The sequence below is a fragment of the Struthio camelus genome, chromosome 5, assembly GCF_040807025.1.
Source record: "Struthio camelus isolate bStrCam1 chromosome 5, bStrCam1.hap1, whole genome shotgun sequence".
Classification (NCBI taxonomy): Eukaryota; Metazoa; Chordata; class Aves; order Struthioniformes; family Struthionidae; genus Struthio; species Struthio camelus.
This window is the reverse complement of record NC_090946.1, coordinates 69,215,993-69,239,834: the sequence shown is the minus strand read 5'-3', so window position 1 is coordinate 69,239,834 and position 23,842 is coordinate 69,215,993.

Sequence of the window (23,842 nt, the reverse complement as noted above, 5' to 3'; positions counted from 1 at the left end):
TCACATTCAACCTGTGCTATGTTTGCATCTATGGACCCCTCCTCTGGCATAAACTTTGGAGCCAAAGTGTTCTCTTGGGCTGTCAGCCTTAGTAGCCTGCCCAGAGGGCAACCAGCGCTTAGATCATGTCTTGCTTTGGCCCTATGTACTTCTGTATGCCCTGACTTAGGAAGCTGCTTTCAGAAATGAGAGGCTTCCTTGCTGACATCCTCAGTAAATGTACTGCTGGTTCTTGCTGTGATCAGCAATGGGCTTTTATTGTGCAAAACCCTTGATGCTTCTGTCAGCAGGTCTGGCTGCCCTCACGCAGGCACTGTGTGTTCAGAGAGGAACTAGGCCTTTTTTTTTTTTTTTTTACCTCCAGTCTTTGTGCCCTCCCTTCTCAAAGCTTTCATCTTTTGCCTGTTCATCGGACACCTTGACTGTTGTCTCCCTGCAGTGGAGAGCGACTTTCTTATTTGTCTGCATAGGACGATGGAAAATGAATGAAGAGGACCCAGTGGGATATGCAATGCCAGTCCCCGCACATCCTCCCATCATCACTCCTCCAGATCCTAACTAGCTTTTTTGGGATGATATTGAGACCTTGAGACCCTATTGAAATCAATGGGATTTTGCTATTGACTTCGATAGGACCAAAAAGTACCAGGGTTGTATGTTCTGGGGAAAGGGGAGCTGAGAAGACACTATACCTTCCCTTTGAAAGGTAAGAGAAGGGAGAAAAAGTATCCTTGATGTGCAGCTGAGGGAGCACAGATCATAGACCTGCTTAGGCCAAGTCTTCTTTCTGAACCCACCAGCTTAGAAAGAACAAATAAAAGTCTGTTGAGAAAATAAGTGAAAATTGCTTCTGCTAGCACCAGTCAGGAAGCTGGAATTGACACCATGTGTTGTATATGGGAGAGCTGACTTTGGCCTCTTCAGGGACCTACTTAGGGGAATCTCCTGGGGTAGGGCCCTAGAAGGAAGAGGGGTCCAAGAAAGCTGGTTAATATTCAAGCGTCACTTCCTCCAGGCTCAGGATCAGTGCATCCCTCTGAGGAAGAAGTCGAGCAAAGCGGGCAGGAGACCTGCATGGCTGAGCAAGGAACTCCTGGCCAAACTCCAACAGAAGAAGGAAGTGTACAGAATGTGGAAAAGGGGACAGGCCACTTGGGAGGAATACAGGGACATTGTCAGAGCGTGCAGGGACGCGACAAGAAAGGCTAAGGCCCATTTGGAATTAAATCTGGCAAGGGATGTCAAGGACAACAAGAAGGCCTTCTTCAAATACATCAATAGCAAGAGGAAGACTAGGGAAAACGTGGGCCCGCTGCTGAATGGGACGGGTGCCCTGGTGACAAAAGATACAGAGAAGGCAGAGTTATTGAATGCCTTCTTTGCTTCCGTCTTCACTGCTAAGGCCAGTCCTGAGGAATTCCAGACCTTGGAGACAAGAGAGGAAGGCTGGAGAAAGGAAGACTCTCCCTTGGTGGAGGAGGATCAGGTTAGAGATCTTTTGTCTAAACTTGACATCCACAAATCCATGGGCCCCGATGGGATGCACCCACGAGTGCTGAGGGAGCTGGTGGATGTTATCGCTAGGCCACTCTCCATCATCTTGGAAAGGTCATGGCAATCAGGAGAGGTGCCTGAGGACTGGAAGAAAGCCAATGTCATGCCAGTCTTCAAAAAGGGCAAGAAGGAGGAGCCAGGAAACTACAGGCCTGTCAGCCTCACCTCCATCCCTGGAAAGGTGATGGAACAGCTCCTCCTGAAGGTCATCACTAAGCATCTGGAGGACAAGAAGGTGATCAGGAGTAGTCAGCATGGATTCACCAAAGGGAAATCATGCTTGACCAATCTGATAGCCTTCTATGACAGAATGACTGGCTGGGTAGATGAGGGCAGAGCAGTGGATGTTGTCTCCCTGGACTTCAGCAAGGCTTTTGACACTGTCTCCCATCACATCCTCCTAGGTAAGCTCAGGAAGTGTGGGCTAGATGAGTGGACGGTGAGGTGGCTTGAGAACTGGCTGGATGGCCGAGCTCAGAGGGTTGTGGTGAATGGCGCAGAGTCAAGTTGGAGGCCTGTGGCTAGTGCTGTCCCCCAGGGGTCAGTCCTGGGCCCAGTCTTGTTCAATATATTCATCAATGACCTGGAGGAAGGGACAGAGTGCACCCTCAGCAAGTTTGCTGATGATACTAAACTGGGGGGAGTGGCTGACACACCAGAAGACTGTGCTGCCATTCAGAGGGACCTGGACAGGCTGGGGAGCTGGGCGGAGAGGAACCTCATGAAGTTCAACAAAGGCAAGTGCAAGGTCCTGCACCTAGGCAGGAATAACCCCATGCACCAGTACAGGCTGGGGGTTGACCTGTTGGAAAGTAGCTCTGCCGAGAAGGACCTGGGAGTGCTGGTGGACAACAAGTTAAACATGAGCCAGCAGTGTGCCCTTGTGGCCAAGAAGGCCAATGGTCTCCTGGGGTGCATTAGGCAGAGTGTGGCCAGCAGGTCGAGGGAGGTGATCCTGCCCCTCTCCTCAGCCCTGGTGAGGCCTCACCTGGAGTACTGTGTCCAGTTCTGGGCTCCCCAGTACAAGAGAGACATGGCACTCCTGGAGAGAGTCCAGCGGAGGGCTACCAAGATGATTAGAGGGCTGGAGCACCTCTCCTATGAAGAAAGATTGCAAGAGCTGGGCCTGTTCAGCCTGGAGAAGAGAAGATTGAGAGGGGATCTCATCAACGTGTACAAGTATCTGAAGGGGGAGTGTCAAGAGGATGATGCCAGCCTCTTCTCCGTGGTGCCCAGCAACAGGACAAGAGGCAATGGGCAGAAACTGAAGCACAGGAAGTCCCATCTGAACCTGAGGAAAAACTTCTTCACTGTGAGGGTGACAGAGCATTGGAACAGGTTGCCCAGAGAGGTAGTGGAGTCTCCTTCGCTGGAGATATTCAAAACCCGTCTGGATGTGATCCTGAGCAATATGCTCTAGGTGACCCTGCTTGAACAGGGAGGTTGGACGAGATGATCTCCAGAGGTCCCTTCCAACCTAAACGATTCTGTGTGATTCTGTGTGTGATATAGTTATCATATCTAGCAGACAAAGTTTAATAGCAGAGTAAGAATTTATTACAAAATGTTTCTTCAGTTTCGCAATATAAAAATAAAAAATCTCACAAACAGATACATTTTTCTTTCCTGTTTCTTCAAATTGTTTCCAGTATCACGAGAGTTCTGGAATCTTGAAGAAAAGCACTTAATAAGAGAAAAGAAAATCTTGTAGTTAAATATTTCAGGTATATCAGTATTCAATTTATCTTCCAAATTCTGTGTAGTAATTCTTGTATGAAGAATATAATATCTTCTTTCTTTCCTTCTTTAACTCAATTCAGTAAATATTACGAACCGAGCATCTCTCTTTAAATTCCTGTCTTGTTCAAGGATTAACCTCTAAGTATTTCATTTGTCTTCGTATATCTTAAGATTTACTTTTGTACCAAATATTGTTGCATGGAAGGTTAATGAATTATAACTAAAAGGTTGTCATTTAGAAAATTTTGTTTTAAATTATCAGAATTAAAGAAATGGTTTCTTTTTTATGTGTATATAAAATCATTGCACTTTCCATTTAACAATCTAGCTTTCATTTTCATTATCAGAATCATAAAAAATGATTGAAGTGATGGTTTCTTTTTAAAATGCAAAGTGTTTCATGCCAGAAGTTCTGAGAAATTAGATTTGCTTTTTCTATTTGCAGGTATAAAAGGAATTATATCTACTTCTTTTTTTTCCTTCAACTCAATTTTATTCTACTTTTCAAATGTTTCCTCTACTGTTTACAAGTGAGGAAGAAAATCACTACAATTATTTTTAGCGAAACAAAGAGAGGGAGCGAGGAAGTTCAGATGAAAAGTTCTATTTGTAAAGGCAGAATAGAGAAGCAATGCACATTAATTCAAAGCAGAGTCTTTTTATTGGATTATGGGCTGATTGTGTTTACAAATACACTGCCAGGAGGGTTTTAATTTTGGGGCAATTTCATTGTTCATAGATATATATCTATAGATAGATATATATCTATGAAATTATGCGGTTATGTGTTTTAAATGAGATACAGCTCCTTACTGCTTAATGTAATATATGCTTTCATTTTATGACATAGCACAAAGCAGTGCAATTTTATAACAACTTTAGCTGAAATATCGTCATAAATGAAAGAGGTAAACAATGTTATGTTTATAGACACAGTTTAAATTTGAATTCATTGGAACTTAGTGATGTCTTTGTTTAACAAGGATGGACTTCATTATGAAAGTATGATCAAGCTTAGTACTGCCCCTCAGATTTCAAGCTTTTCAGCGCTTTCCACAATCAGGTTAAATACAAGAGCTACATCCTCACGCAGACCAGAGCTCCGTCTAGCTGAGTATTCTTACTCTAAAAGGAGTCAATAGCAGATGCCCAGGGGAAAAACGTAAGAAAACAGGTAAATGTAGCGTGATTCTTCTCCCAGTCTACCCTTCTAGGTTCATGCAACCAGTAGTTTAGCTGTTTCTTGAACTGGAGATTGTAACTGGATTTTTTTTTAAAAACCCACGAATGCATCATCCTTTTTGAACACTTTAAAGTTTAAGGCCATTCCAGGAGAAATCAGACTAGCCATGAGAAAAATTAAAAGAAATGGTTTCTTGTAACTTATGAAATTTTATCAATTGCTAAATAAATAGACATGAATGAAAAGTCTTAGCGTGGAAAAGAAATATATTTTTCAGAACTTCTGCAAACAACATCCAACAAGCATTTGAGGTAATGATGGACCAGAGTAAAAGTCCTGTATGTGAACGTATCACTGAGATATTGTTTAAACTGAAGTGTGGACAAAAACATTCTCTAAACAAAATTGAACCAAAACCCCAGGTTTGAATATTGGTGAATTTTTGGGAGAAGAGAGAAGCCAAATCCACACCTACATTTTTTGCCTGTAACCACCACTCATACTAGTTTAAGATCCATTGCTGAGAAAGTAAAGATTCTGAAAAGTTTCTGTAGAAGCTACCATAATAAGGAATTAATATTATGTATGTAACAGATATAAAGGTCTTTGATTATTGTCTGACAGTACTATGGTCTTTGCAATTTTTTCCACATCATCATCATCATCATCATCATCATCATCATCATCATCATCATCATTAGGACTGACTCAACCACAAAAACCTCTTGACAAGTTAAGTTAAACAATTATTGCATTTACTGTAAGCATGTTTTCCACTTCTTTTGAATACTTACTTTGAAAAATATGTATATATATTCTGAACCTTTCCAACTTCTTCCTCCAACTCCATCCTGGGCACTTTTTGACCTCATAATCTGTCCATGCATGACATCACAAGCTGTTGCCATGGAAAGGACTATAATATCAAACAAGTAAGATGGTCAAAGGTTGCCTTGCAGAAGAGAGATAGAGATTTCATAGGAAAAATCCATTAATACTTAAATATAGTGCTACAGGAAATATCATACTATCTTTACCCAAATCAGTTACATAATTTTGAAAGGAAGTGCTCAGGTAGGTTGAGCTCTTATCTCTTCAGAATCCTCCATTTTCAGAGGTAATTGAAGTTTTCTATATGTTTAAAATATATATAATATATATATAAACAAACTACAAACTGTGCATACTATAATATCCACCACAATCCACTGTGTGTTTCTTACAGCATTCAGATTGAAATGTGAGAATTTAACATGATGCTTTTGCAACAATCCTAGATCTATCAGAGATTTTTCAGTGACACAGGCCCTCTGTAAAACAGTAGGCTTGTTGCTAGCATAGACTAAATTAAATCAATGCTCCAAAATATTTATAATGTACTGAGTCAGTTTTAGGCTTCCAACACTGCATCCTTTCAGAGTAAATGGGGCCTGAGCAGAAACGGGTCACTCCTGCAACAGGAAAAGAAAGAGAGGAATGAGGCACTGAGTCCTGCAAAAGGAGTCCTGCAAAGCCAGATTTGCTGCTTTTTCTGATGCCGGGGAACCAGAAGTCTTGGGGCAATGGTTCTTGCCTCTGGGAGGACTCCCACTTCTACCACCCATGCGTCCCCATGCACATGGGGCAGCTGTGACATCCAGCCTGTCTTTCCAAGGCTGTGGTATGAGCAAAATGGGCAGCAAGGCCACGGCTGTTTTTCCATTCTGGAAATTTGCTGTCCGAGTTAACTGTTTGTTTTGGTTATTCCTAGAGCTGAGCCTGTATGCATAGCAATTAACCTTTATTATGTCTTTGCAATCAGGCACGGTAGGATATACCAGAAGTACTGCTGCTTTAATGGTCAAAATGCTTTTATGGACCATAGGTGTGGCTGTTTGTTTGTATTTATGTTCCTAATCTGTAGTTTGCAACCTCACTGAGGTACTAGACCTCAATGAGCACTGAGCCACAAAGGACGGTTTACTTCAGTTGGCTGCAGTAAGAAAAATCAGTGACAATTCTTTAAAGTGAAAAAGTATCTTCTCTCCTTTGTTTTTATCACACTCATAATGGCTATCTTTGAACATCATCAGGACCGAAAATGGTTGACAGGATTGTCTTCAGGCTTTCAGAGAATGCTTGCTGTTAGAAAATAGGAATGAGAACATTTCAGCATGAAAGGCACCAGAAAATTAAGGATGTCTAAAGGCAGCAAATTACTACTGAAAGTTCTTATATTTTTTCAATAGCATTAAGGAAACTATGTTTATCAAGATTTGGACACTGTACACATTATGCAACTGCCCTCTACATACTATGCTAACAGTCACCTATATTTTCTCTGTAAAATAATTTGTGCAGTTGATGTAACTAGGCTATGCCTGCTGTTGGCAAGGATGAAAAATACATCACTGCATGTATCGTTAAGGTAAATTATTCTTTGGGGAAGTGTGCCTCTGGGGAATATTTTCTTAGGAGACCCATGAACAATGAGAGATTTTCCACAGGGAATGCCCATGGGGTAAAGTGTACTTCAAAGAGTGAGATCCAAGATGAAATGAGACTCTTCAAAGGCCAGCTCCACTTCCCCTCTCAACAAGACAAATGACTTCAAAGGGGAACCACCAACGTCGTAAATAACTTTTCCCCACAATACAAAAACCTTATTGAGGGAGAGTTCTCCAAGTAATGTGATATTTTTAAAGAAATCACCCAATGCCAGGTGAGGTCTCACAATGCATCCAATGTCCATCGATATAAAACATTTCTACTCCTCAAGGAAATCCTCTCAGAAATCCTAGGGAGTCACAATGTGTAGTATTCATTTCTCTCTCCGCTGTATACATTTACAGCAGCATTTAACACCAACAGGACTGATGGCCTTAGAAACCATGAAAACACAGCAACAGTATTAGGGGCCCTAGGGACCCTATCTATCCAGTGTTGTTTACTAAGTTATCTACAGACCAAAAGTCAGTGAGGGACTACATAAGATACTATTTTTACATATGACATTCTATTCCATTGCAATTATCTGAAAGAAGTCTTTCAGACTCAAAACTATGTTACAGAAGTATTGATTCATAGGCCTAATCTTGCCAGTTTGCTAACGATCATTCTCTATATCAACATCTTATGGCAAGGCAGTGTTTGCAGGTATGTCTTTGTACAGAATGTGAATTTAAAAGGCAATCATAGAATTATAAAATGATAGAATAATTCAGGCTAGAAGGGACCATGGCAGATCTTTAATCCAACCTCCTGCTCAAAGCTGGGCCACCAAACTGAGATCAAGTTTCTCAGGACTTTGTCCAGTCAGGTCTTGAGAACCTCCAAGGCTGGAGTACACACTCATGCTTCAATTTATCTTTATTGACTCTTGTTCCTCCCACCATGCACTGCTGTGAAAAGCCTGACTCCATCTTCCTGGCTCCATCTTTGAGATAACCTTCTCAGTGGTATTGAAAATTGCTATTAGTTCCCCCTGCTCATGCCACCTTTTCTCCAGGCAAAACAACAGTGCTAGAAGTTAAAAAAAAAGGGTTTGTGTGAGAAAGAGATAAACAGCTGAAATGGAGACCCAGAATAACCCTTCTTGCGATTGTTGCAGAGGGTCCTCAGTAAAGAAATAGCCAGTGAACCTGTTGTCAGTGAGAGAAGTGGTAGGTGAGGTCTAGCTAAAGGTATTTCTCACGGCAAAAGCCAGTTAAATTTCTTAATAAACCCCCAAATAAGCCTCTTAACCAAACCCAGAAAGATAAATGAAATCATAGTAATTTTTGGCTACCCCTGGAGGTGTAGTGGTAGAAAACGTTCATGCTGACTTCACCAGATATATCATAGAGAAACATAGTCGCCTATTACTCACTATTCTCACACATATATGCACTCTAATGGAAAGGAGCCATGCACGGTGGCACCAGACTATTGATATTTCCATCCTATTGTTTAAGTAATGCATAACATTTAGTATGTCAAATGGCATGACCATTAAAAAACCAACTAATTACTAGATACTCTACTCACAAATCAATGATGTCATTTAGAACTGGCCTGGATAAAACAATGGGGGGTTGTGTACAGGAAGAGACAATTCTACACTCTATGTTGGAGGTCTAGAAGAGTCTTAGAGGCTTACCTTCTATGTTTTTAGCCTGATTTACTAAGGAAGAGAGGTAGTAATGATTACACTATATGTATGTGTGATCTATATGTCTGTACCATTAGAACCCGTTGGCTAAATCCACACAAATATGAGGGAGAGACACAAAGCTCTCAAAGATGCTAAGTTCTTGCAAATTTTATGAAAATTGGCAGCTGAGGAGAGCGAATTTAATAATACTCTTGAGCCCTGTTGAGAGAACAGCTACTACTTGGATCAGCCCTTGTGTAACTTCGGAGAATCCGCGCTGGATCTCCAGCTCAAGATTTGTAGACAATTCGGTTGCATGTGTTCTGCCACTCACAGAAGGCAATCTCTAAATTTAGCTTGATTGACTCCAGCCTGAATACTCTGTGAGTAAAACAAATATGCATTTTTTGGTTCTGGCTAAAATAGACAGTGCACTACAATGCATTAAATATCTATAACTAACATTTGAATCCAAATATTGTCTATTTTTACAGAAGTTCATTAGTTCTCTAACAAGATGAGCCTTTAATCCTTTGTGTGAATCGTTATTAAACCATCTATAAAAATGCTGCTCCTGAGCCAAACTTAAGTCTCCTTCTCCCCTTTGCCCAAAAGGAGGCTTGAGGTTTTCTGGAAGCTTAACTTTCGTAAGGAAGAGCTTCAGTGAAGATTAATGATGCCTTTCTTCCTGAGCCTTGTTCTCAAACACAGCTGAACCATCTAATTGAAGTTTTCCCATAAATTGTCTGTGCCTAGCAAACTTTAACACAAACATATAAAGTGTAGCAAAGCTATGACTAAATGCAAAAAAAGCTGTTATAAAATGCTCTCTGGTGTTTTTAATGAGGTGCGTATGGTGTGTCTGATCACGCATGGCACTTCACCATTTGAGTAGCCTTGGCATAACGTAATCACACTGCAGACTGCTGACTCTACCTAGTTTTTTGCCCATTTTTGATACAATTTAATCAGAGAGGGTAACAAGCAAATAAAAATGAGTATCAAGGAGGGAGGCCAAGGATCAAAAGTGACTGTGTGCTTATTTAGTCATGTAAATCTTGCTAGATTTTACTGAATGTCTGGAAGAGAATAAGGTCTCCATGAAAAGTCATGACGAGTAACTTCCCTGGGTTTTGGATTTGGTCATTAGATCATAGGTCAAATGGGAAATTTTATTTTTAATTATTGTGAAAACTCATAGCACACCTTTGAGTATTAAATACATAATAATCTTATCTGCAGTTTTTCAAGTTCACTGATCAATAACTTCTGTGCGTGGATAAAATATATGTTTCATTTAAATATCAGGTGGCAGACTGTTGAGAAAAATCCTATTGAACTTACCAAGGAAATATTCCATTTTTTTCTATTTAGTGTAAGATGTTATTCAGAGAACCAGGTTAACGCTCCTTTTTTCTTAACGTGGCTAGAATGACTATCATGAATCTTAATTTAGAAAGCACTTAGCACTTACTGTTGTAATGGCACTAAATAATCAACAAACCAGAATTGATAATAATGGATCAAGATATTTGAATTAGAATATGAGTAGCTTTATTGCTTATGGATTTCACTAAAATTGCATCTGCTGTTTATGGACATTGAATGGAACTATTGTTAATAAATAGAGCGCTAAAAACTGAAAGCTTCACATGCATTTTCTTTGTGGCATGTATTCTAAAAATTGGAAAATATTCATAGTAATAATAAGTAATAAATCTAAGTGGAAACTTTGATTATTATGTTTTCATCATTACTCTCCCTTCTTTGAAGTTTTATACCCAAAAGGTATCTAACTAATCATCTGGTACTATTTTCTACTTTCAACCATTTATGAAAGAAAGAAAATAAATGAAATGAGCTCAAGGATGGAAAGAGCTATTGTTGCAGTACCAGCAGTGAATAACCATTACAATTTATCCAGCAAGTTGAAAGCTGTGCAGTGAAGTTACCTCCAAAAAACTTGTGGGTTTGCTGCAAAGGCCTCTGGGGAAAAACATATTATATGTACCTTACTACAGTGTTGACCACATCCTGGTAGACTTCATCTACTTGTGTTCCTGAAACCAGCTGCAGCATGTCAGCATGAGCTTAGTGCACATGGGAGTTTTGCATGCATGGTTCGTTTTCAGCCAGACTCATCTGTGCACGTTAGCTGCTGTTTCTTGCGTATATCAATCAGGTGGTCACTGCACTGGCTAACTTGTGAATGCAAGCCCTGGATCTGAGCGAAAGCTTTTCTGTTTTAGAACATTTACATCTAAAGTCTTTTCAGGCTGAAGATTTGGGTTTCTGATTAGACCCCTCTGAAGAGTTTCAAACTGATAAAGAGGTTTTGCTATGTGTTACCGGAAATTAGAGCACTTTGTGTTACAGTTTTCTTTTGTTGAGCTCTTACTCAGTGTGCTGTGCCTGGCCCGAGGAATCTAAAGAAAGTGGTGGGTGGGTGGATGGGTGGGTGGGTGTGTAGCTGTAATAGCACTAGACCCAAAAGCTGAACTCTGGGCTCAGAGTGTTTGGGCTGAGTGAGTTGCAAGTTGGTCACATCTTTGGTACCAAGAGTACTGGGGTGTGTGTGAGCTGGGGGAAGGAACTAAAGGGAAAACATATACAGATTTCAATGATATTCATAAAGAAAACGTTTTTAAGTGACAGACAATAATTTCCTAAGAGGCACTGAGAGAAAACCTTACTGGTCACTGAAGTGAAGGTGACTCTGTACAGGAGTATGATAGCTGCTGAGTAGCAAATTCTTGCAGTAAGGGCAGAAAGTTGTCACTTATGTATCCGAATGAAATAATTTTATATTTGTCCACAAGTTTCCCACTCTAATTTGGCTACAAGGCTGGGGTTAGTAGGCCTAGAAGTGTAAACTAGCAACAAGGAATTTTTCCTGACCTGCTGTGGTCAGGATAGAAAAACCACAGACCATGAGCACAACGCCATGACCCTCAGAGAAACTATCTCAGAAAGAAGATGCAAACCACCATGTACTGAAATCCAACCAAGCCTTTTGCAGTGCCTTTTCCTTGGATTCTTCTCTCTGCTTACTGGCTAAGCCCTATTCTATTTAGTTTCCAAAATCTCACATTATCACAGCCTGAGGCTGTAGAGCTGCAATGGACCCTGGGATACTCATTTCAATAAATCTTAATTCAGAACCTGACCACATCTTGGACAGGACAAAACATTGCCTGGCTAACAGATGTAAAACACAAATTTTGGCTGTGGTTTTGGTGCAACCATGTGTAACATCTTAAATGCTCCTATTTTCTGTTTCATAGGGTGTCTGAGAAGCTGGAATATATAGTATGAAAGGTTTTGTTATATTTCTTTATTTTGCATTTAAAAATTATTTAAATCAATTTGAGTGTATATAGCAGTTGGTCTATCTCTCCTAGAGGCAGCAAGGGAAATGCAAACTCCTGGGTCCAAAGTTTCAAAGTTTTGGGATTAGCTGGGATTTTGTACTTTGCCTACATGAAAATGGAGTAAAAATATTTTGCTCACACAGCTGCATTTAATGGAAGATAGTTATCTTTGTGTAGATGTGTATACAAATGAACATAAATATATTTTAGCAAGTCTGTATGTGTATATTTATAAATATGAAGGAAAATTAGAGCTCCTCCCATTTTTGGTGCCCTTCTTTGTCTATTTATTCATCTATGTGAGTATAACTTTCACTGGTTTGTAAAAATAGTGATTCAACAAAGTGCTTTAGCAGATGCTTAGCTTTAAACCTGTAGGACCTAGTCACTTATGTAAAGTTGTAACATTTATATATTATGCTGAACTGATGGGCAAAGAAGGACATCTGCATGGGCTTGACTCAGTCCTATGAGTTTTATTATCCGGAGATGAGGGTGGAGGCTGTGACCAAATAGAAGCAATGCATATTTGTATTTATAAATCAGTAACCAGACCCAAACTGAAAGAGGTGACTTGCATAATTCTTGAGCTAAATGTATCAATATCTAACAGATAGACTTATTTATTCAAGGTGAACATTGATAGAAGGTGTGTGTTGTGTGTTTCATTGACTGATTGGTCCTATTCATGCATCTATGCTCAAAGGAAGGATTCTGATCTCAGTAATAGCATGTAGCGTAAATAGAGACAGAACGTTATATGTGCAAAAAGTGCTCTGCTGCATAGCTTGTCAAACAGCTCCCTGTATTTTCTGAACGTGGTTTCTTAAAATCAAAGAAAAGCATGATTTTTAGGGTACTATTGGAGTTACACAGGTACCTAAAGAAACATTTCTTTGAGAGCTAAATAGGTTAGAGAAAATCTGATTTGTTTGAAAATCACATTGGCGCTAATTTTCCTTTTTGTGCTGCAATAAACTGTTTCCCATCAAGTCACGATATGGACCTCACCAAAAATCTTGACAGCGTTCACATGATAGGAAGTCAGAAAGAAAACTCAATTCTGTGAATAATTTGCTTGTAAGCAAGAGTTCCTGAAAAGCAATTCTAGAGAATAAGTCCCTATCTCGTCAACATCAACTCTTTTCTAGTCTCATTTAAAGAGTTCTGATAGATAGACTCTGGTTTATCAGCCTGCTAGAGTAAACCTCTTGGCATCAGATACTAGAATGCTGCCTAAATCTTGAATATTTCCATTGACTGCAATTATACTCCTCTTTATTTGTACAGATATATATATCATAGATTGAAGAACTTGCTTAAAAATGCAGAAAAGTAGAGAATTACAAACATACACAAGGATGGAGAAATAAAAAGCAAAATGCAGGGAAAAATACATGTGAAAAGGGAGGAAAAAGGGAACTACCTGCGGTATGTAAAACAAAAGAAAAAAGATCAGAATGAACCCGAGTGAACGGAAAAGAGAAAAAGTCTAGAGAGATGGCAGGAAGCCTGAGGGAGGCCTGGAGAAAGAAAACTACAAGAAAAGGATATCAGAAAGAAAAGGAGGGGCTGAAATAGCAGGAATGTAGGACTAGAGACAGTGAAATCCAGAAACATAACAAAGAGAGGATTTTTATTTTGATTTTTTTTTTTCACTTTACTTAACAAGGGCAGGAGGTACATTTTTGAACATTTTTTAGTCTATATTTGAAAAACTATGGGTCTGGCTCCTGGTAAAAGGGGTCTTTCCTGTTCTTATTGAACTAAATTTGGCTTACAACACCTTGATATGCTTGGGTAAAAAAAGAATTGCTAATCATTGAAATCTGGCTTTATGAGAACAGAACATGCAGAGAAATGAATAAAGAAGCGCTACTGGTTTTATTAAAAAATGTTTTCTAACCAAACTGCACGCACACACACACACACACTCACACACACACACAAAGTTTTTTCTTCAGATAGCAAAAAGGTACTGCGTAAGTGGTGTATAACAACTTAAATTAATTTAGCCAGCTTTAATAAGGTATTGCCAACTGCTTTTGTTACAAATAAATATTTAAAGATCAATTTTCATATACAATCAAAGCCTAGGAACAAATCATTTCAGTATGCCAAGATTCCTTTCATTTATCTGTCTCTCTTCTCCTCGCCTTACCCTTCCATCAGTGGCTAGCTATTAAAGATAAAATGGTTGTAATCATTATTATAATAGATCCCTCTGCATGATCATTCTAAGTGGGCCTAATCCTCTGCTTTTCTTATTGCATTGCAATATCCTACTATGGGAATGGAAGAGATGACACAAAGGATTATGACTACTTGGCATGAAAAAGGAAGACGAGAGTGAAAGTTACTCTTTCTGCCGAGGTGCTTAATAAACATTAAGGTTTCACACACAGGCTGATAGCAAAAAGAGCCACATGAAATGAACCTCTTTCGCACAATGTTTTCCATTGCAATTTTACTGAAAACACAAGTTAATTAAAACACAACACACACAAATAGCCTACTTTGAGTTCTAAGTATGAGACAAGGCCATACTGTATGCATACAAACCGTAAGAAATAATTTATAGGACAAATTCCCCACAAGACCATTCAGGGAAAGGGAAAAAAAACCCTAAAAGAAAGAGAAAGAAAAAAAGACCTGGCTCTTGACACTAAAGGCTTAACATCAAATGCGGCCAGAAATCCATTTTCACAGTTTTATAGCCCATTCTGGACGCTTCATTTCAAAGGGAAAGAATTTGAATTCAGACACATAAAATTCCCTTTGTTCTCTTGCCCTCCAGCCTTTGGTGCCAGTGTGGACGGTCCTATAGGGAGAGGTTGAGATCAAAAAAAATTTTGCAGCTTAGATACCTGGCCCCAAATGATGCCCCTTGGCATTCTTAATTAAATCAGCTTTGCAATAGATTGACAATGCACTGTCAATTATAATCATTTATATTCGCAAACGGAGTATTTTTTAACACTTTGGAAATAACAGAAGTTCAGTAGACCTAGACTAAAAAAGGTTGTAAAATTATACTACATGAAGATCACATGCAATACAGTGCGTTGGATTGTAGGTCACATAACATTTTATCTTAACGTTGGGTAAAGCTGATGCGATCTCGCATATCTTTCCCCATCTGAAACAATTTTTCTAGTTAGGTTCATCTGGGTTGTTTGTTATTTTCTGTAGGCTTCAAAACAGAAGTTGAACGTACAGTAGCAGGCAGGAAGGAGGGGACATCACAGCCCTGTGATGGAGGGAACCTTTGTTAGAGAGAAAAGAGCCTGATTCAGTGTCCCCTGCAGCAGAGGGAGGGATTCCTACTGGTCTCCATGGGCTTTGGACCAGGACCTGTGGAGATTATTTTCACTGAGAGTTCTGAGGTACTTTTGATATTAAAATCTGCACAGGCATATTTATAAAAGGAAGATAGCTCCTTTCCTAGCAAATGACATCCCGACTTGCACTGATGAATAAGGTACTTTCTGCTTTTTACAGTGTTATTTCTTTATGTTTTAGCCTCATGCCTCTTTCTATTCCAGTTAATTTGGAATAGATACAGATCAGCTTTCAGGCTTCAGAGTGTAAATTGATCACCTGGAGAGGTCAGGAAGGCATTTTTTCCTCTCCACATATAGCGCTGCACAAGAGATTAGAGGTCTGTATAACAATGCCTGTATTTCCACTTTCTGTGGAGTTTATAGCCACTTTTTCCTTTTTTCTTTTTGAAACCCACTGACTCTGATATTCATTTTGCTTTAGTGGATTATCCATGACTTTTGCTTCAAACGTTAATGTAAGCTGATTTTGATTTTCCTGTCTGAAAGATAGCTCTACTATTGGATGTTAGCATAGGACAGCAGATGAGTTGCCTGTTAACAGCCTATGTTCTTGTTTTGTGGCAGTTAATAGACACCTCCTCCCTGCTAAATTTACAGACATGAACAATATTTAATTGCTTATTGGATTGACTTATAGGGAGCCTGTCACAGCAGCAGTTAAAATAGAAGCATATTGCTAACCTTGAAAAACATATTTTCCATAAACTACACAGAGAGTAGGTAACTTTACTTTTTTAAATTTTTATGAGATTTTAAAAAGTTGTTGTAACTGGGAATTACTGATCAAATGTTACAGATTTCACCCTAATTAGAATATTTTTTTTAAGTTTACATTTTCTCCTCAAAACTTTAACTTTCTAACTCAGTTGGGAGTTTTCAACATTTCTCGAAGCTGAACTATTTCCAAGTGTCAGCAACCCACAGATATTTTAGCAATTCATTTGTCCAGAAACAAAAGATAAGTTTAAAAGATAAGAAGGAAGCTAAAAACATTATGACCCAACCTGAACTGTAGAAGAATCAAGACCTGAAAATTGAAAACTGGCCTTCAGAAGAATGACCTGCCAAAGGGCCCTCAGAACCATGATCAAGAGTTGCCAAGTCAGGATATATCCACCAACCACCGTGTAGTGAAGAAAGTGTGATTTAACTTGGTGAGGTTCCTGGTGAAGAATGTTTTAAAGACATCGTGAATTGCAGCCTATTGAACTGCAGCTGGAAGTAAACAGGGAAGAGATTTTTAAATCCAGACATTCTGCAAGAGTTTAAATCATGTTGGTGGCAAGTAGCTGGAATGTGCATGTGCTGGAGCTTCTAAATAAATGCATAATAGACCTCATTACAGCAGTTGAGCAGTAGGAGAGATCTCTTGACTAGCTTCAGACATTGGCATAAGATCAAATACTGATCTATGTACTATGGGCTGCAGTCAGAGAATCATCCTGAAATTCTTCCCCTTCCTCCTCTCTTTTTCCTCTTCTATTATTCTCTTTTACTGTTCTTAGCCTTCATATCCTTTATACTACTTTTTTTCTTCTTCCCATGGATGTGTATTCAAAGTAGGATTTTTTAACTCTTGCCAGCAGAGCCAGCTGTTTCTTCTAAACATGCTTTGTGAGGACACAGTCATTGAGCCCTGCAGAGTATTCCTCTTTTGTTCTTTCAGCAGATTAAAATCCATCAGCAGTAGAAAACTCATATATCAGGCTCTCTCCTCTTTTTAGTCTCACTGCACATGATCCTGCTCATGATAAGGATTTCCATTCTTCTTTGAAATATCCTTTTCTGGTTCTCAGATGATTTGTACTGCCCTGTCCCTAAATTTCTTCAGGAGGACTACATCGTTCTTCAAAATGAGCTGCATTTGTCAATAGGGAACTTCTGTTCAGGTTTGGGAAGTCATGGAAGTGGAAACCTGTCTCCTTACATATTTAAACAATAACTCTCCAGCTGCAAGAAAGCTGAGGAGCATGGTGTGTACCACGTAATTCAAGCAGGCATTAATTTTGTGGCACACATACAGGATGAGGAGAAGGTAAGTGCCCAATGACTTCCACTCTGATACAGTCTTTTCCTAGATCTCTAGATTAAATAGAGTAGAAAACAAGTGGTTTCCAGATAGATTTACAGTGCTCTTCAATATTTGACTAATCTGAAAACTAATCAAAATTATAAATAAATTTATGATTCATTCTTTGTAGAGATTTTATCACAGCTTATTTTTATGCATTCCATGAAGGATTAATGTCTGTTGACATCGTTTAGTTCAATACGCATGATTACAATGCACAAGAAATCACAGTACTGCAGTAGAATCAAAAGTATCATACTCTGGAATCGTGCTAAATTCATTTATTTTGAGCAAATGTTTGCCATCAAGGAGAAGATTAGATTTTTGATGAATCTGCTTAAAGAGTGTCAGCTCTCTGCAGATAATTTCAATGTAGGACAAAAAAATCTAACATCTGAAAACTGAAAAGATTTTGGTTTGAAGTGCAGATGTGGCGTCTCATAGGAATGGTGTTTCAGGTATTTCCCGGTTCCATTTTCCTTTTTGAGGCAAGATTCTCCACTGGAGTACATCTTTTATGATGTCTCGTTACTGTGCAATTCCTACAGTGCTTTAAGCTGACACAAGAAGAAAGGAGACCCTCCAGGAGCTGTAGTGCTGCTAGGAAGTGCAGTATTAAGAAAAAGAAATGGGAGAGAAAAAGCATTTGAATAACAGTTCTTGCAAAACATCATAGCAGCACTTCTGGTTCAATGCTCATAACTTTGAACTTAGGTGGAAATACTAAGGTTTTGGCCTTTCTGCCAGTACCCCCTTTGCCCATATCTGCTAACATCAACAGCCCATTACATACAAATGCTTTACTGAATTCTGTGAAAAAACTCTGCTAACACACATCCTGGAATGGGAAGGGTAACTTTCTTTTCCTGTTCCAAGTGGATATCTGTGAAGATTTATTTCCTATGTAGATCCAGTGGTAATTTAGGATGATAAATCTCTCAGAGACAACTCTCTGCAGACTTAGTGAAAATGTATGCCTGAAGCTAATTTTCTCCAACAGTCTGGCTTTTCCTTTTCCAGCTATATTGGCCTCTGAATAGTCCAGTCCTTTGTGTTCCAGTGAATCCAAGAGGGATTTTGCTTTTCAGAAGGATCACAGGGGCTTATTTGTCAGGGTCATCCAAGAAAATGGTCCTATCAAGGGATTCTTGTGAGTGTCCGTGAAGATGGGAGAATGTTCACATTGAATTTGTTCTATCACAAGGAATTTTAACATACAGTATACAAAATAGTCTGAAAGAGATCCAAAAAACCCTGTGGTATCTTTGTGTCCCAGAGCCGGATGAGCTGACATTACTCACTCCTGGTGAATGTTTTTACAAAGTATAGAACTTTGCCTTTGTCCTTACGAAGCTGCATCCTACTTTTTAAGGCCATCATTTTGTCCAATTTTTTTTTTAAATCTAATCCAAAGTGCATGAAATGTCTCTTAGCTGGATGTCATCTGTAGATTTATTATAGATACACTTTATTCCATCAACTAAGTCATTAATGAAGTACTGATTAGTACTAAATGCAGGAGAGACCCCCATGGAACCCTTAATGCATCCCTCCAGGATGACAGCAAATCACTAAAACCAACTCTCTAAATATAATTTGCCACCCAATAATATATCAGCCTTAATGAATTTTCACCAGTATTTTATCTACCTACTTTCCAGTCCATGCTTTCATCACTAGTTACACTGTTCATTGTTAGGAAAAGTAACATATCTGTAAGCTATGAAGTTAGGAATACAGATCCAGAAAAAAGGAGTTGTGCCTATTGATAATCAACAAAGATCAGGGTTTTTTCGACAACAACTTCAGTCAAGGGTAAAAACAATATCAACTCCATTTATACAAAACTTGGACCTCAGTTTCACAGATGAGCTGATTTATGTTTTGAGTATGTTGGAACTTAGAAGGACGGGTTTGGAAGTCTCCCTTTTTTCTTGCCCTTTTTTCTGCCTCTCTGCTTTCTCCCCATTATCCTACAGTGGAATAAAGGAATCTTTTTCGGGGTGTGGGGGGGAACCCAACCCAAAACAAACCCCAACAAACCCCAAGGAATAACTTTAAGTAGGTGATATAAAAAAGGTATATCTTATACAACTTAAGCTGTATTTGTTTTGGAAGATAAATGAGGTCTGGTTTGGGTGTTTGTTTTTGTTCTAAGCAAATACAGTCAAAATCTGAACTCTACCTACGCATTTAGCCCCTATTTAACATTATTAGAATCTAAAATACTTCATGGAAGTCACTATTTAATATTTTTAATATTTCCTCCTTTTATCTCACTTCAGCTGTACATGCCATTTGGCTGTCCCTACTTATTTTTTTAAATAAGACAAACCAGCTGAGTAACTCAGCATTATAAGAGAACTTACATTATTCACATAGCTTTTCAAACAAAAGTACAGTAAGCACTGTTAAAAAAAAACATTTACTATGGCATGGTACAAATATCTCATAGTGGAAAACACTCTAAGCAAGGAAATACTGTGGTAAAATCAATAGTCCGGAACACTACTATGCTTTCTAATGGCACCCACTGTTCGAGCAAGGAACATGTGCAGATATTTCCATATTTCTTATGTCCTATTCATGACTATTAGAATCACATTACATTTAGGCCTGCAACAAAGATATACTTCTTAGACTCTAAGCTCTTCTGAAGCAAAATTTTTCCAGGGCCCTGGAATCCAAACCCAGCTGCGGTGGTCAGGAGAGATTTTCCGTTTTCTTCAGTCAGCTCTGAGACGAATCTGTAGGGGACGGCATCCAGTGCAAGAGCCTCCAGGAAGGGTGGTTTATTTCGAACCTCCCACGGGCTGGTGTGAGGGAGCTGGTGGGGCTCATTTGCACCCCAAAACCTCTTGCAAGACTGGGACGCCAGGGAGTTAGCTTCTGTATATCACACACAAACCTAGATGTAACTTCTTTTGTAGGATTTTTATAGAATACACTAAAGGAAAGACTTCTGATTTTCCTTACTCTCTAAGAAGTATAAAATTGTTTCATGTGATTAGCTCAAACCTCTATCTGCAAGATAAAATAAACTTTTGTCTATAAAAAGGGGAAGTGATTGAAACCACCAACCTTTATGTGTTTTATCACTTCCCTGGCACTGTGATTTCTAGGAACCGAGAGCAGAATATGGCACACAAAATAAAGCTTTTTAAAGAGTATGTGCATGTTAAGAATATCCTTATATATGCATTATTCTTGGATTTTGAATTTGCAACATTTTATAAGTACTATGAAGCTTGTATATTTATAAATATTCCATCTTTAACTATGTGCATCAGAAACTGAACATATTGTAAAAGGAAAACAGCAATGAGCCTTTGCATAGTTCAGAAGTTTAGCATGTGGTCAATCTAGCATGTGGGCTAAATGATGACCCCAATTACAAATAAGTCTGCCTGTGACTTCAAGAAGATTATAAAATCATTATTGTGGAGAGAATTTAGATATCTATGCTTGCTGTATGCTTAAATACATGTTAGAATCAGCTTTTTAAACAACAGGCCAAAGGTGAGGAAAAGTAGAAACTAATAGCTAAAAAGGACCCTGGTGATTAAAATTTTTTCCTCACTTTGATTTCTGTTCTTTTCATACTATTTTACTTGTGAACTTGCCTGAGGTACTTAATGCAAGATTCAGAGGCGAAAAAAACACATTGTATAGTATTTAAATAATTGAATGCTGGCAGAAAGGTGGGCTTTTGATGAGTCTGCATTTTTGTATTGAAATCAAATATATTGTAAGCATAGGGAAACACAACTCGGTGCCCTAAGAAGGTCTGGTGTCATGGTCAACATTTGAAATTTGCATGAGAGGTTATTCAGAAGAGAGACAGTAGAATTCCCTATTGTATTAGCATGGTAATGCAATTCTTGTGTCTATTATCTTTATCCATACGAGCTCCAGTATGCGCAGGGTTTGGGTTTTTTAAGAGCTATGTGTTTTTATGCAGAGATATTTTACTAACCTAATTGAAGGTATTATACAAGAAAATATTTACGTTGTTTCTCCTATTTGCAGTCATTAGGGACCCAGACCACCTCCAGTGACTTCAGAGAGAGATGGTCAGGTCCCATCTGTGTAAATCTTGTGAGTTGTCATAGACTCATTGTATTTGATTTACATGTGAAACTTGCGGACTGAGCACAAATGCTAAACAAACAGCTGATAAATAACTCAATACCAAAGTTACACTTTTGCATTTCTTAGCTCCTTTTTACAGGGACCTCCAAATGTTTTTCAGACCTTAATGAATTAACCTTCACAATGAAAAGGTCCTGTAATAATAATGTCCATAACACCGAAATACTGATATTTATTGTGTCTTATTTATGTTTATTAATTTGGTTTCTTGTAACTTTAGTAATGGACTAGGACTCATTTTTTTAAAAACAAAACCAAAAAATAATCCCACCCCAAATACCTCACTGTCTAAGGGCCTGGCTGAGGATTTTCATTGATTAACATAGTGAATGTTTTCAAGTTATCACCCCTTTGCTGAGACATGTCCAAGTAGGTCTGTTGCATGTGAAAAGGAAACTAGCTCGTTACCCAGGAAGTGGCTTAAATCCACTGAGTCTGGTTTTAGGCAACCAGTTTTGTTTCATATTTGCAACAATCTAGAAGCACGTACACATGCAGTTATCAAGTCGCAGCTGAAGGCTGAACCTCAGCTGCTTGTGGTTGGCCTGCTCATACCCTAAATTTTGTACTGCTTCAGATGACAAGCCTTGAAATGAGGTAGCAATTCCAGCCTTACAAACAGAAACAAAAGAAGGATGGCAGAAAGCTGATTGACTCAGGTGTCAAATCCAGGAATAAAGAATCATTTCCCAGTATGTTGCTGTAAGTACTAGGAGAGCTAGTGTATAGCCCCAAAGCAATTTACCAATGCTATTTGGGAACAGGCTTCCAGGTAACACATGGGATCCATGCCTGGATCAACGTTTGTGCGTAAAATTCACTTAGCTCAGCTCAGCTCAGCTCAGCTCATCTGTGTAGAGCCTGATCCAATGTCCAGTAATGCCAACGGGAAGTTTTGCAGGAGATACCTCAACAAAGAAGCAAGAATCACATAAGATAGCTCTCTGAGTGCAATGAGGGAATAATGTGCTTAGTGATGGTATAAAGGAGAGAAACTGCAGGGGCTGTAACAACTGGCTGCTTTGCTGTAATGCAGAAGAATGGAGCATCAACCCATGGAGTTACATCACTAGTAGCCAGAGTCCTCCTGTGCCTGTTCCTCTGTATGCATGTCTGAGAGGCACCGGACAACTGGACAAGCCTGTCTGATGTGTCTGTCTGCCTGTCTGTCTCTTTTTTTCCCTTTTTTTGGTACTTCAGCTGTACCTGTCTAGCCTCACTGAACTGTACTGAAATTGACTTCAGTAGATGCTGGATCAGGCCTTGGATTCTTGATAAAGCAGTATTGCTTACTTAGTGTTGCAGCTCCCAAGGGGGAAGAAACAGATGCTAAGAGTGTAACAGAAAGGAGTTTTTGAAGGAAAAGTTGTGAAACAGACCTATTAGCAACTGGTACTTACAGGGCTGAAAGCCACCTTGATGGTGGGGGGACAGGAACAGCACATGGGGTGGCACGAACCAGGCTCTGCGCTGCTTGCTGTTCCTGGGTGGGCAGGGGAAACACATGTCACATTCATGTCTGTTTTGCAGCATGTGATGGGTATCTTAATATAGTTGCTGTTGAGTATTTGGAAATATTTACTTTACAATTGAATGCAAAACCTAACAATAACTTGAACAATTCTGAGATCACTCCTTTGATGCTCTGACATATCTGTGTTATGCTGAGTGTTTTCCTTTTAAAAACTGGTCACTGCTGCCCAGTAGTAGCCTCCAGGTAACATTGTTAAAATGATATCAAACAAATATGGAATATCATAACAATATTTAAGAATTGCAAAGTAAAGCAATCAGACTTTGGTAATACTTGAATTAAGGCTGACTGTTCAGCTTTAATTTAACTTACTTACGCATATGGCTTATAGTAATATTAGTTATATGATTGCTTGATAGTTTTTCTGCAGGATCCCAGTTTTATTCTGAACATAAGATGGATGGTGTTTATGGAATAAGCTGCTGGTCAATAGTTTATTTTATTTTCATTATTTGGTCTGGGTAATTTTAATATACTTTGATCAATAGGATGTGTTACAGCTGCATTTACCCTTAAAAATGTGGCAATTTTACCTGTGAACATTTTTTTCATTTTATTAAGGCATTTCCACAATGTTTCTGTAATTAAGATGTGTGCAGAATGCAGAATTCTGCAGATCCCATAGATGTGCATCATAAACACCATAATAACTGTCATTCCTCTAATAGCACCCATTAGGGTGCTGTCAACACCACATTAATCAACAAAGGCCTGATTTTGCCAGGTTTATTTACACCACTGTAGGGTCAAATGCAGCCTGGATCATCAGTAAGTGGGACTTT